The 13,595-nt window shown below is 43.4% G+C and overlaps 2 non-coding genes across 2 annotated transcripts; both read left to right on the top strand.

The window, feature by feature from the left end:
- The first annotated feature begins 11,402 nt into the window (after positions 1-11,402).
- Positions 11,403-11,466, top strand: MIR29B-2 (microRNA mir-29b-2). Its single transcript, NR_129492.1, has one exon. It is a non-coding gene; the product is annotated as a microRNA mir-29b-2 (primary transcript).
- A 292-nt stretch (positions 11,467-11,758) lies between these two features.
- MIR29A (microRNA mir-29a) lies at positions 11,759-11,817 on the top strand. Its single transcript, NR_129401.1, has one exon. It is a non-coding gene; the product is annotated as a microRNA mir-29a (primary transcript).
- Positions 11,818-13,595: the final 1,778 nt, after the last annotated feature.

Genomic DNA, 13,595 nt, shown 5'->3' with positions numbered 1-13,595 from the left:
CAGGGCTGGGATGTGGCTTGTGGCTCTGCAGCATTGCCATTGGTTAATTCATCTTCGAAAGCTGTGACCTAATTCCCCCTGAGTACTCGGCTCACAGACTGGGGCCTCCACTGTTGGCCTCTGACACACCCTGTTTTCCTTCAGCACCCTGTTCCTCCATCACTCTCCGTTCACTGTACTCCTCTCTCCGCTGTGCAGTCGTCTCCAGAGCCTTGTACTGCTCCTGGCACGTTACGTAGTCAGTTTGGGGAATCGGTGCTCAGTGTATAGATTGATGGGAGTGATTTCAGATCCTGTCTTTTCCCAGACCCTTGACTCTTGTTTTGACATCCATTGGTCTATTCTTTTCCTCCTGAGAAGCCCATAGAACCAACCACTGATGCCTATTTTTTTTAAGCCTCATGTTCTTGTAGGAGAGAGAGCCGCCAGAAGGAATGGCCATGCTGTACATGTGTGCTTGACATGATTGTCCAGCCTCTAGGTCTGGGAGTCAAACTGCAGTTGGCCAAGTGAGAGTCCAGCACCATAATCATACTACCTGCTTGCCCCAACTGATGCCTAACGTCATTTTAGTCTGTCATACCAATTTTAGCATATTGATGTACAAACCTTCCAGAACTTTTTCTAAAAAGTTTCTTCATATATTTCTTTCTTGAGAGTGAAAGACTCAGAGAAAGAGAGAAATGAGCACCTCCAATGGGCTGTCACCCAGGATACCTGGCCCACACCATTACAGCTGCCAGTCATCATCAAGGACTCGTGCTCCAAGTATGCACAGACTGAGTGGGGAATTGAACCCGCCATCCTCCCTGTGGATCCAGCATTGCTAGAGCAGCCCTTGACTGCTGCACCCCTGAACCAGCCGAGATCTAGAAATCTTATCCAAATGTTGGAAGCACCGTCCCCTCACAGGGCAATGTGATAGTGCCAGGGGTGGGCTCAGCATTTATTGAATATCTACAGCGTACATGTGTTTTATTGGAGTTCGTTATGTTTTCACAACAGCTCTGCGAGTTAATATTATTTCCACTTTGTAAGTGAAAAAAATTCGCTTGCCCAGGGCTATGTAATAAATGGCAGAGGAGAAGGACGAATCCAGGTCTTTTCTGGTCACAGAACTTATGCTGCGTGTTGGGCGATCACTTAGCTGGAGTCCAGGTTAAAAGGTCGTCCTCCAAGTATATTCATTCAAATAAGCCGGTGCTCATGAGAAACAGCAAGATAGGGCACAGAGTTATCGGTGGATCTGATGGATAAGTAGGCTTCTGGGACCTTAAAGTTTCTAGAGTTTGACTGCTGAGCACCTAAGGTGACCTCAGGGGATCTTTGTGCCTCTTAGATGGGAAGTTGAGTCTTGACTCCTTGCTAAACGAGGAAATAAGCATCCTGGTAGTGGAGCGTGCTCCTGGCCTGGGCTGCTGCATCTTGCTCTCCTCTTTGAACAGGCTGGAAGCAGTCCTGGCCTCAGTGCTCGCCATAGGTTAGAACCACCACCACCTGCTGTCAAAGGCACAGATGTCCAGGTGGGCAGGGGTGGCAGTGGGAAGCTGAAACTGCACTTGTCAAGCTCAGACCCGCAGGGTGGAGGAAACTTGTCACTGACTTGTACAGTTTTCCTGACGACATGTTTCCGTGCTCTAGTCTTCTGTAAATAATGTACACATTTCTAAATCCTAAGAGGCTGCAGGTTCAGTGGTCATGCAGCTCCCAAGTTCTCTAGAGGAGTAACGGAGAAGATGAAAGAAGCATGCTCTGTAATCACGTTTTATCGCATGCTTGTAAGGGACAGCTTAACTGGAGGAGGACTTCTCAGCAGAGGAAATGGAACTAGCCTCTTCTGCAAATATGGAAACTTCCCAGAAAGCGGCAGGCTGCTTTACAGTACACAGTTCTTCTCTGACATCAGTTTTTATCCTCATTTTTATAGTCAGATGATTTTGGAAACATGCAATTATCTTGTGATAGTGTTTAAATAGTCCAGAATCATGTATGAGTTCATAGATCCCTGCTGGTTTGAATTTTATGTTTACCCTGATACTTTTTCCTTCTCATTTTCATTTTTGGCCTGATTTTTTTTGAATTACTTTTCTGCAATAAGACAATATTGCATATAACTTGACTTTCTCTAACTGCTTCTTTCTTTTGTTTGAAAGAGAGATTTTTGCTATAGGGCACATGCTCTCACCAGAGAGGGACAGAGAGACAGAAAGCGAGAAATCACCCTCCAGAAGGGGTTAGCCGTACCATAGTCTCTTCTCCATTCTCCTCTCAGGATCTTGGGCATGCATGCACATGTGCCTGGCGTGATTTTGAAGCTACCAGGTCTGGGCCTCAAGCTGTGGTCAGCCATGTGGGAGTCCAGTGACGTAACCACTACACCATCTGCTGGTCTCTTCTGATGATTTCTTTTACTGCCCAAGATCCTCTTGGATTTTAATCCCAGCTTTCAAGAATCTTCTCAACATGGGTTCCCATTTTGATATCATCTTGAAGTGCCAGGGCTCTCCAGTCACTAAGGAATGTGTTAAATAGCATTTGGTTCAAAGACTATACCTGTGAGTCACAAATCGTTTTCTTCACCAGTCAGTTCCAGCCCCCATGGCTGGATCTTGCTGTGCCCATTTCCTGATAAGCATGGCGTGCTCTGTGGCCTCTGCTGTGTTTAAGTTCCTTGGAGGAGCACTAATCATTAACTTAGAAACTGCAATAGGTGATAATGTGGCAGGCCTGCTGAGTCACTCAGCCTCTCCTTGGGTGGATAAAATGGAAGCTTTTTGAGATGTAAGCCATGTGTAAGGAATCCATTATGGAGGAAGCAACTATGAAAGGCATTTCGAGATTCCTAGGACATTTAAAGTATTAACTTGTTTTCAGTTTTCAGAAATTAAGACCTCTGCAACATTGGCTTCCTCTCTTATGATGTGGTGAAAGATGCCTTCCAGCTTTAAAATTAGACCTCATATGGGGACCAGCAGGTGACATGGTGGTTAAGACGCTGGACACTCCCACATGGCCAACCACGGTTGAGTCCTGGATCTGGTAGCTTGCTTTCTCACTTTCTCTTTCTCTCTCTCTCTCTCTGGTCAAGTTAAAATAAATGAATGAATAAATAAAATTAAATAATTCTTTTTGTAAAAAAAAAAATAGACCTCATAGGAGAGAATGTAATATGGTTTCATTTCTTCTAACTTGCCTTGGCCTAATTCTGAAGCCGTAGAGGACAGTTGTACTTGTAGACTGGTGCTACCCTCTGCAGGCCTTGTGCAGTCTGTGCGGCTACAGCACGAGGTTGCAAAGTCAGTTTGAAAATAGAAACCGGCTTGCATCTTCTACACAGGACACTTTCAGGCCTTCCTTCTGTGATTGCTTCTATAGGTTTCTACCACGTTTTATTTCATAAGACATCTTTCCTGGCAAACCTTGCTGATCTGCAAATGCACAGCCCCATGTCAGCAGAAGGCTTCCTTAGCAACAACCACACCTCCAGTGCAGAGAGAACTTGAGCTTATAGTATAGGAACTTGCCTAACTCAGGTGTCTTACACAGACAAGGGGAGGTGCTTTATATTTTTCACTTTAAAAATGCTTCTTTTTGAGGGGCTAGCAGGTAGCATGGTGGTTGGGGCACTGGACTCCTACATGACTAGCTGCAGTTAGAGTCCTGGACCTGGTGGTTTGCTTTCTTACTTTCCCTTTCTCATTTTCTCTCTCTCTGGGTCAAATTTTAAAAATAATTATAGTAATAAATAATGACAACAAATAAACTTAACTAAATAAATCTTTTTTTTAAAAAATACATCTTTTGGGGCCAGGAGGTGGCATGATAACGAGGGTACTGGACTCCCACATGGCCTACTGTGGTTCGATTGCCCAACAGCAGTTCGAATCCCAGACCTAGTGGCTTGCTTTCACACTTTTTCTCTCTCTCTGTGCATAGGCCCTCTAGTATACTACTACTACTACTACTAATAATAATAATAATAATAAATGGTAAATAAAATTAAATAAATGATTCTAAAGTATAATGCATCTGTGTATGACACTGGTGGAGCAACATGTTTAAGAGAAAATAACTGACTTTTGTCTCTGTTCCGCTTGGAGATTTTCTAGGGTTCATGCTGTGGTTTAAATTTCAGGTGCTGATCTTCTGATTGAATGCCTCTGGAGGGTGTTTTGTTTTTTTTTTTTTTTAAAGAAGTATTTAACTTTATTTAATTTATTTTTAATTTGACCAGAGAGGGACAGAGTGAGAGAGAAAGAGGGAAAATGAGAAAGTAAGCCACTAGGTGCAGGCTGTGAACCTCAGTTAGCCATGTGGGAATGCAGTGCCCTTAACCACAACGCCATCTGCTGGCCCCTACCCCAGGAGGATTTTTGTGCCTGGAAAATACTTGTTAACAAATGGCCTTTACATTTGTATAAGTGCTGATACATAACCTCAAGAGAGTTTGTTTTATTTTGTCCTTGATGATTCCCCAGTTAACATTTTTTTGGGGGGGGGAGAGGTTTCTCGCTATAGGGCGCGTGCGCTCGCCAGACAGACAGAAAGAGACAGAGAGACAGAAAGCGAGAAATCACCCCCCAGGGGGGATGGTCACGCCGCAGTCCCTTCTCCTCCATTCTCCTCTCGGGATCTTGGGCACGCACGCACATGCGCCCGGCGTGAGTTTTAAGCCACCGGGTCCGGGACGCGAACCACGGTCGACTACATGGGAGTCCAGCAACATAGCCATTGCGCTAACTGCTGGTTCCCCCCAGTTAACATTTTTAAATGGTCATCACTGTTTGATCTCTCATTTTCTCCTCAGTACTCAATTCCCAGTTTACGCTACGGAAAAGTCTATAAAATGTGCTCCTGCTTAAGAGCAAGGGTCTAGAACCCATATTCAGGTCTCAGAATGGAAAGAATAAAATGTAGAACATATTAGAGACACTATTTCAGTAAATTCAGGTGGAGATACCGTTGTTGAACTCAAGGGCATCTTTTCAGGTTTCAGAGTCAGCCTAACGTCTCTGCGGTTCATGGCTCCGGAATGTACCATGTCCAGCAAAACATGTGAGAGCAGCATCTGTGAGCCCTCTCCATTTATGAGCTGTGTTAACTCTCCTGGCCTCATCTCTGCTTATCATGTGCCGAGGGAAAAATAATGTGGTTTCTTTACACCATTACCATAGCTGCTATTTACTGAAGGTTTATAGCGCACTACCAAAAGTTCATGTTGCTTTATCTCTCTACCTCATTTAATTCTCACAGCAATCATACATGGTGGGTACTGTTATTCTAATGAGACTGAGTGCCACAGGAAGTTAAAGTAATTTACCAAGGTTGTGCAAGGGGCTGGTGGGAGAGTTCCCCTGGGAAATCTAGAGGAACAGCAGAAGTAAAAGTCAGGTATTTTCTCCTTAAGCATGCTATTCCACCATGTCATAAATATATGCATTTTTAAAATGAGAAATAGGGGCCAGTGGGTGGTATGGTGGGTAAGGCCCTGAATTCCCATATGGCCTACAGTGGTTTACAGCCTGGACCTAGAGGCTTTAAAATCATGCCAGGGACATGTGCATGCTTGCTTAAAATCCTGAGAGGAAAATGGAGGGGAAGGGACTGTGGCATGGTTAATCCCTCCTGAGGGGTGATTCTCACCTTTCCTCTCTCTGCCTCTCTAGCAAGTACACATGCCCTGTGGCAAAAGCCTAAAAATTAAAAGCACCTTTCTTGTCTGTTTAAGACACCTAAGTCAGGAAAGTTTCTGTACCGTGAGCTCAAGTGCTCTTTGTGTGGGAGGTGTGATGATTGGTAAGGAACCTTTTTGCTAACATGAGGTTGTGCATTTGCAGATCAGCAAGGTTTGCCAGGCAATATGTCTTATGAAATAAAACGTGGTAGAAACCTATAGAAGCAATCACAGAAGGAAGACATGAAAGTGTCTAGCTTGCACCCTGGCTCCAGAAGGCTGTATTTCACACCTCACTGTACTGCCTCACGGAAATGGGAAACTTAGGAGGATAAACTGCCAGGCCATCTTGGAGGCAGTATTTTAACAGTGTCATAATTAATGTGAGTGATTTGCAGGACTAGTAACTATGCTCTTTTAACTTGAGCTCCCTTAAGATCTGTGAGAAAACAAGGCTTTGGAGAAGATGGGACCGGCTTAAGGTCACATTGCAATGAGAAGTGTGGCTGTGGGTCCAGGTCTTTTCAACCATTCAATGTGAGGCAAACTGTACTAATTTCCCAGTTTTCTCTCTCTTCTTGGTGGGTAATTTAGGGCTACTTCAGGATCAAAGCTGATTTTAGTGGTTTTTCTCAGATGCTTACTGATGAAACCCTGCAACTTGGGCCCAGTGAAGCTGAGAGTTCCACACAGCCTGTGAAGATCTGTGAAGATTAGACTTCACAGTCTACATAAAGTGCCGAGCAGCTGAGAGTAATGATCCTCAGTCTGGGCTCAGAATCAGGCAGATTGGGGGTTTGAATTTAGTCTTATAATTCACAACCTCTGTGACCATGAGCAGGAGGGAAGGTCATGGTAACACCAACCTTGTTTTGGGTTGTGCACGTTGAGGAGATGTCTGTAAAGCACATAGCGCACGCAGTATCTGGAACAGAGCTGGCATTCCAAAAGTGGAAGCTGTAATTATTTCTCAGAGTAACCTTTTCATCCACTTCTCTGTTCATTTTGGTCTTCACTCTGAGAAGACACTCCAGAATTCTGATCTAGCTAATAAAACACTGAACATTCTTATAGAGCTTTAAAAGTTATTTCCACATTTTCTTATCCTTAAGACCCTAACAACCACTGCAATATAGGAACTTGAATCTCCATTCTCCAGAGGCTCAGACAAATTAAATGGCTTGCCCAAGATCATAGAGTAACAGTACAACCAGATCCTGCACAACTTGTCTACCTCCTCCCTGTATGAAAACATCCACTAAAAGCACCCAGGGTCAACAGAGAATGTTTTTCACCTGTGTGAGCCATCACCACAGCAACAACAGTCGCATCTTTAGTCTGGCGTAAATAACTTGAGAGAAGACGATTGTTCTAATGTCCCCAACGTTTCAAAGCTGTATTCTTAAAGAGATGTCATACACAGATATTCTCCTTGTGAAATCCTCAGGCCCCAAGGGAAGTTACCTTAATCCGGTCTGCTTATGCAAGAACAGACTGGCATTTCACATCAAGGAAAACAATGTACTTCCACTGTTTAATTTTTGCCACTCAGGAGTTCCTCATGTGGTTTATTGATTCACGTCTCAGGCTCCAACTTCACTAATCAGATTTGGAAGAAAATTATGAAGAAGGGCAACTTGTTGAAAAATGGCATAGAACATTGCAGTGCAGACTGGGATATGAAATGGAAACACATTCTCATGGTTTGTGGGCTGAGAGACACAAGGGTGGATGTTGTTCTTAGGAGATGATTATTTTAATGCTGGAAGTGGAGAGTATCAATTTTTAAGTGTGTGTTCGGTGTGTTAGAAAGAGTTACATCCCACTCCACTCCACCCCCACCCTTGTCAAAAAAACTGTTGAATACGAGGGGGTCTTCTGGAAAGTCATGGGAAAATGTGTATTCTAAAAAAACCTATGCATAGATTAAAACTTTTTTTGGCATCAAAACTACTATAATTCTGGGAATCAGCAGTTAGCATAATGGCTATGTTGCTGGACTCCCACGTAGTCGACCACGGTTCGCGTCCCGGACCCAGTGGCTTAAAACACGCCGGGCACGTGTGCATGCGTGCCCAAGATCCCTAGAGGAGAATGGAGGAGAAGGGATTGCGGCGTGACCATCCCCTCTGGGGGGTGATTTCTTGCCTTCTGTCTCTATGTCTCTCTCTGTCTGTCTGGTGAGCGCACGTGCCCTATAGCGAAAACCTCTCAAAAAAAAAAAAACTACTATAATTCCATTTTCCATTGACTTTGTGACGTCTCTTCATACATTAAGACTTATAGATGGTTAAAATAGAAACATCCTGAGTTGCAAGAATTCAGACCTACTGTATCCTGGTCTGAAAATACAGAACAAACAAGTCGATTGTTGGAAATCAAAGGATATGGAGGAGTGGAAACACACTCATATTTACTGAGCGTAACTTTTGCTTCTGAGTGGTGCTGTCCTCACAGTTGAAAGTCAGTGGAAGACTCAACATTAAGTTCACACCATTTTCTCCCTAAAGACTTATAATGAGAATGTGTACTAAATGATATTTTTGCTTAAGCTTTGGTGAAAATGTCTTGTCAAACTGGGCTAATGTGAAGAGACATAAATACAAAAGAATTTGTCCATTCTTCTGCTTAATCTTTGAGAAGCATACAGAATGATAATAGTGGAAACGTGTTTGTTTCTGTTAAAGGCATGGTTGTATTTAGTATGTATATGTATGTGCATATATGTACATATGTGTGTGACTTACAAATTGATGTATAAGATATATATAATCTTATTAGATATAAGTAAAAGGAAGAAGCTTATTCTTTTTTTGGAGAGGTTTATCGCTATAGGGCATGTGCGCTTGCCAGTCAGACAGAGAGAGACAGAGAGACAGAAAGTGAGAAATCACCCCCCATGGGGGATGGCCACGCTGCAGTCCCTTCTCTTCCATTCTCCTCTTGGGATCTTGGGCACACACGCACACGCCCCTGGAATGAGTTTTAAGCCACCAGGTCCGGGACGCGAACCGCGGTTGACTACATGGGAGTCCAGCGACATAGCCATTACGCTAACTGCTGGTTCCCAGAAGCTTATTCTTTAAAGACATTTATTTCTCCCCAAAACTGAAGTGTCAGCCACTTAAAAAAAAAAAAAAAAAAAAAAAAGCTACCACTTAGTTTTGTCATTTTGTTGTTGTTGTTTGTTTGTTTTTTTAAGTGACTAAGTGGTAGTAGACAAAAACTGTGGTTAGACAGTTATAAAAAGTAATCAGACCTTTTTATTCTGGATTTTGGATTTTTTTAACTGATGATAATAATCTGGCTGTAGCCTGTGTATTTGGCCATACACTATGCGTATGTGGAAGATTGCAGTGGACCCTAAAGTAATGACAAAATTAGTGAAGTGTTGAGAGTTCCAGTGCTTCTTTTGTCCTGATCCTTTTTTAGCTTTTAATACTGAAATTTACTGTCCACTGAAATATTTCACTGTCTGTTGCTTCACCATATGTGTGCACTTCTTTGTAGCTGATGAGCTGTTGCATCTTTGATGAAATGACTGCTATGCACTGGAGCCCATGGTGTTCTATACCCTTGTGTGTAGACATGAAGAAAAATTAGCCTAGCAGCAGTAGATATGGACTACGGATGCTTCTCCACCATAAAGGGTGAGTTTATGTTGGGATCTCCTTGTATGAGACAGCCAGCCTAGGCTGTAAGGAGTCAGACCTCAGCTAAACAACCTACACCTCCTGGCTGATGAGCTTTGTGCTGAATTCTCTTGAAATCATCAACCACAGACACATCGTCATTGGGTGTTCTCCCTACACCAGTAGCAAGATTGTAAAATGAAGGTGACATATGAGGGAAGTCAAAGGAGAAATTAAAATTTGGATCATTTATTTAAGCCAAGAGAAAATAACTAAATGAGTGGCACAACCAGGATTAAAACCCATTTTTTTACAAGTACAGCATCAATGATAAAAAAAAAAAATGTTTTTTTTTTAAAGGTGAGAGAGTAGTCTTAATCAACCTTGACAAGTTTGAAAAACAAAACAGGAAAGACATTTTTTGGAGAAAGTGGAAAAAGTTGGACTGGATATTTGAAACTGTTAATTTCCTTAGGTATGGCAAGGTATTGTAATTATATAAAAGGAATGCTCTCATTTTCAAAGAAAGGCCTCATTTTTTTTAAGACATGCTGAAGTGGTTAGGATCAGAGTATGTACAGTTGTCAATTTACATTTTAAACAAATTTAGCAAAAAATATACATGTAGGGCCAGCTGGTGGCATGGTGGTTAGGGTGCTAGATCTCACATGGCCAACTGCATGGTTTGAGTCCTAGACCTGGCTGACGGTTTAAAGGACCCTTTGGGTGTGTGTTTATGCCCAAAATTCCTAGAGGTGAATAGAGAAGGTATTGCACCATGGTCATCTCCCCCACACCAGGGGGCGTTTCTTACTTTCTCGCCCTCTCTGTCTCTCTCTGACAAGCACACATGCTCTGTAGCAAAAACACATACACATATAGTTTATATAGATAATATAGCTAAAGTTAAAAATGATCAGTAGTTGATTTATTAATAGATTATTTAAATTTAGGAATTTGTTTTATTGTTTAAATTTAGCATAAGTCTGAAATTTTTCATAACAATTATAAAAAATCACACATGCCTTTAGTTAGGTGGTCTGAGTACATTATGTATCTTCTGGGACCCCTCAGACACCAAAGCGAATGGTAACAGGCTACCTGATAAGATACCAAAAACAGTACTATGAGGGGAAAAAGAATTGTGGCAAAAAGTAAATTGTCAAGGAGAACTAAGAGAACAAAGCCTTCCCTTAGATTGGAAGAGAGGAGAATCTTTTTTTGTTTGTTTTACTATAGGATGTGCACACTTTCTAAAGAGAGAAAGAGGGAAAGTGAGAAATCACCTCCAAGTGAGGACGGCCATGGTGCAGTCCCTTCATCACTCCTCTCCTAGGATTTTGGGCATGTACACACATGTACCTGGCATGTTTTTCATACTGATACATCAGGGACTCTAACCTCCAAGTCGGTCATGTGGGATCCAGCACCTTAACCTCCACACCACCTGCTGGCCCAAAAAGGGAGGAGAATCTTAAAACCAAAGAAAATCCTTTGCTCACAGATACGATCTAAGGAGTTCCAGTCTAAACAAAAAATGAGGATCTCATTAGCGTCCATTATGTTCACCTCTCAGCTATTCCATTGTCTTGAGTCCCAAATCAAAGTAGTCCTGTCAATCAAACAAAATCCTCTCATAGTGGAAGTACTAAGTATAGGAAAGTTTTTTCTCCAGCCTTTACTAGGGCACTGGCTTGCGTTGTACCGATTGTTCATTGTAAGGTTCTTTGGCGCCACTTTCTAGTCACCCTACACTGCCTAGGTGCTTAGCAAAGTATGGCTTCTCCCACCATTCCTTCTTCGCCAGGCAAAGGATTTTCCTTGACTTTCCCCTGAAGAGTGGTGGGGTTAACCTGCACAGTTGCCTCTAAGTGAGAAAACGAACATTCCTCTGACCTGCTCAAGAACAAAGAGTCACAGGCATGCCCCTGCCACCCCCACCGAAGCCAAAGTTGGTGATGTCAGCATATGAATAGACAAGATTTGCTCTATTTAAACCACTACATAAATAACTAACAGCGTTCAACTTTTTCTTTCTAGGTTGTATTGAGGGTATTCTGAAGAAAAGGAAACAGATCACAAAGCTTCTTCAGGAAGCTGGTTTCATATGGTGGTTTAGATTTAAATAGTGATTGTCTAGCACCATTTGAAATCAGTGTTCTTGGGGAAGGCCAGCTACGTGGCAAAGGACACATCTACAACAGCCCTGAAGTGTTCAAAAGCAAAAATGCCTCATGCAGTAGATGGCCCAGGCCTTAGACCTGCCAATAGTGGTGTTACTATGTAATAAATTATTTATACATCATGTCTTATTAGGATCTTACACTTTGGTAGCATAAATCCTGTAACACAAACCCCGTCAGGCCTGGGCAAAAGGGCCAGAGGTAGGACAGATTTATCGAGGTTTGGGCCCTCACAACCTTTACGTCTTCCTGTGACCCCTTAGAGGATGACTGATTTCTTTTGGTGTTCAGAGTCAATATAATTTTCTAGCACCATCTGAAATCGGTTATAATGATTGGGGAAGAGCACCGTGAAGCAACTGATGAGAGAAAATAATGGTCACTTTTAGGCCATGAGTAACAACTAAGAAAACAGAAGTGCAAAGCAGAAATACTAAGGTGATTTTTTTTTCTTTCAGGTTTTAATTCATTGTCCTGAATTACGTGTGTTATCATAGTAACAAATGGTTAACTACTAGGGTATTGCTGGCAGTTGTATTTCAGAGAGATTCCACAGAATATGTGGGGATTTTTAATTCGGTGACAGATACTTAGAAAAACACATGGGTCTCATTGATGATTGCTTCAGTTGATTTACAAGGAAGCAGTGACCGGGGAAATTCTGTTCACAGTGAGACACTTACACCAACTCTCCTGGGAACCCTCTGCCCTTCTGCCTGGCCATAGAGCTCATTGTGGGGTTAACCGAATCATTTTCTCAGGAGGTAGCCCAGGCTTAACTGGGCTAGCAGTTGAGTCTTAGGGAGACACATATGACAGGACCAGCAGATGGCATAACGGTTACATCACCGGACTCCCACATAATCCAGTGCAGTTTGAGTCCCAGACTAGATGGCTTAAAATTCAGGCCGGAAGTGTGTGTGTGTATGTCCAAAATCCTGAGAGGAGAATGAAGGAGAAGGGATTGTGGTACACCATGCCCCCGGGAGATGACTTCTCACTTTCTGTCTCTATCTTTTCAGTGAGCTCACACTCCCTATTGCACCATTCTCTCTCTAAAAAAAGAAGAAAAAAAGGCAGAAAAAAAACACACACATGGAAAAATAGTGCCGATAACTGTGCGTGTGTATCTAGGACAGCACTAAGTTAATACGTTTCAGTTCCATTTCGGCAGCAGCATGAAGGAGCAAGACGCAGTGCTTGAACCGAATCCTAAATTGCCCATTCTTACTAGAGTTGAAGTTGTTAGAGTGAACAGTGCCGAGCTCCTAGGGCCATGAGGAAAGGAAGGCTGCACCTCCCTGCACCTCCCTGCCACAGGTACTGATGGAGACAGGGCCACCTGCTGCCACCTGCTGTCTCCGTGTGGCATCTCAGGGAACCAGAGGGAGCCTGGTGGAATTCAGGCCTTGTCCTTCTGTTTTCTCGCTGGCCTGGAAACGCCACATGGCCTGACAATCAGAGAGATAATATCTATCCTGTCTAACAAAGCTTTTGTACCCTTCCCACCCACTTCCTGCCTTTTCACCCGGCTGCTTCTCATTTGTCTGGGAACGCTCTTTCCACTGCCGGGCAAAGACATGGAATTTGTAACCCAAATGCTCTGCCTACTCCACAAATCAGATTAAAATCAGGATCGTTTCGCCACACCTTTTTCTCTTCCTGCCTATTTCCCCCCACACTGTCCTGCTTTCTGACCTACTCTGTTTTCCCTGAGTACTCTTATATGCCCCCTGGTTCCTGCTATACCATGTGCTCATTTCCCTCTCACACTGGAGCTCCAACCCCAGCTATTCCCCAGAACTCTCGAGTCCCATATTTGCAGTGGCACCTCGATGGTTTAACCTCATCTTCTAAACCAGTCCCAACTTACTCTGTCAAAGCCATGCCGCTGTGTTTCCCCCAAAGCCCGAGCTTCCTGTTCTGCCCGTGAACACCCAGCGCTGTACGCCTTTTCCTCCTCCGATCCACACCCCACTCGGCACATAGCGTCACTCCTCCCTCCTTCTCCTCTCTCTAAGATCCGACCCTCCCTCACATCCTCCTCGGCCTTCTGCATGGCTTTCCGGCCCCGGCCCTCGTGGGGCCAGCCTTTGTGTTGCCACC

This window comes from Tupaia chinensis, unplaced genomic scaffold (genome assembly GCF_000334495.1).
Source record: "Tupaia chinensis unplaced genomic scaffold, TupChi_1.0 Scaffold000610_1, whole genome shotgun sequence".
NCBI lineage: Eukaryota > Metazoa > Chordata > Mammalia > Scandentia > Tupaiidae > Tupaia > Tupaia belangeri.
Note: the sequence above shows the minus strand (reverse complement) of the source record. Positions and strands in the feature narration are given on the sequence as shown.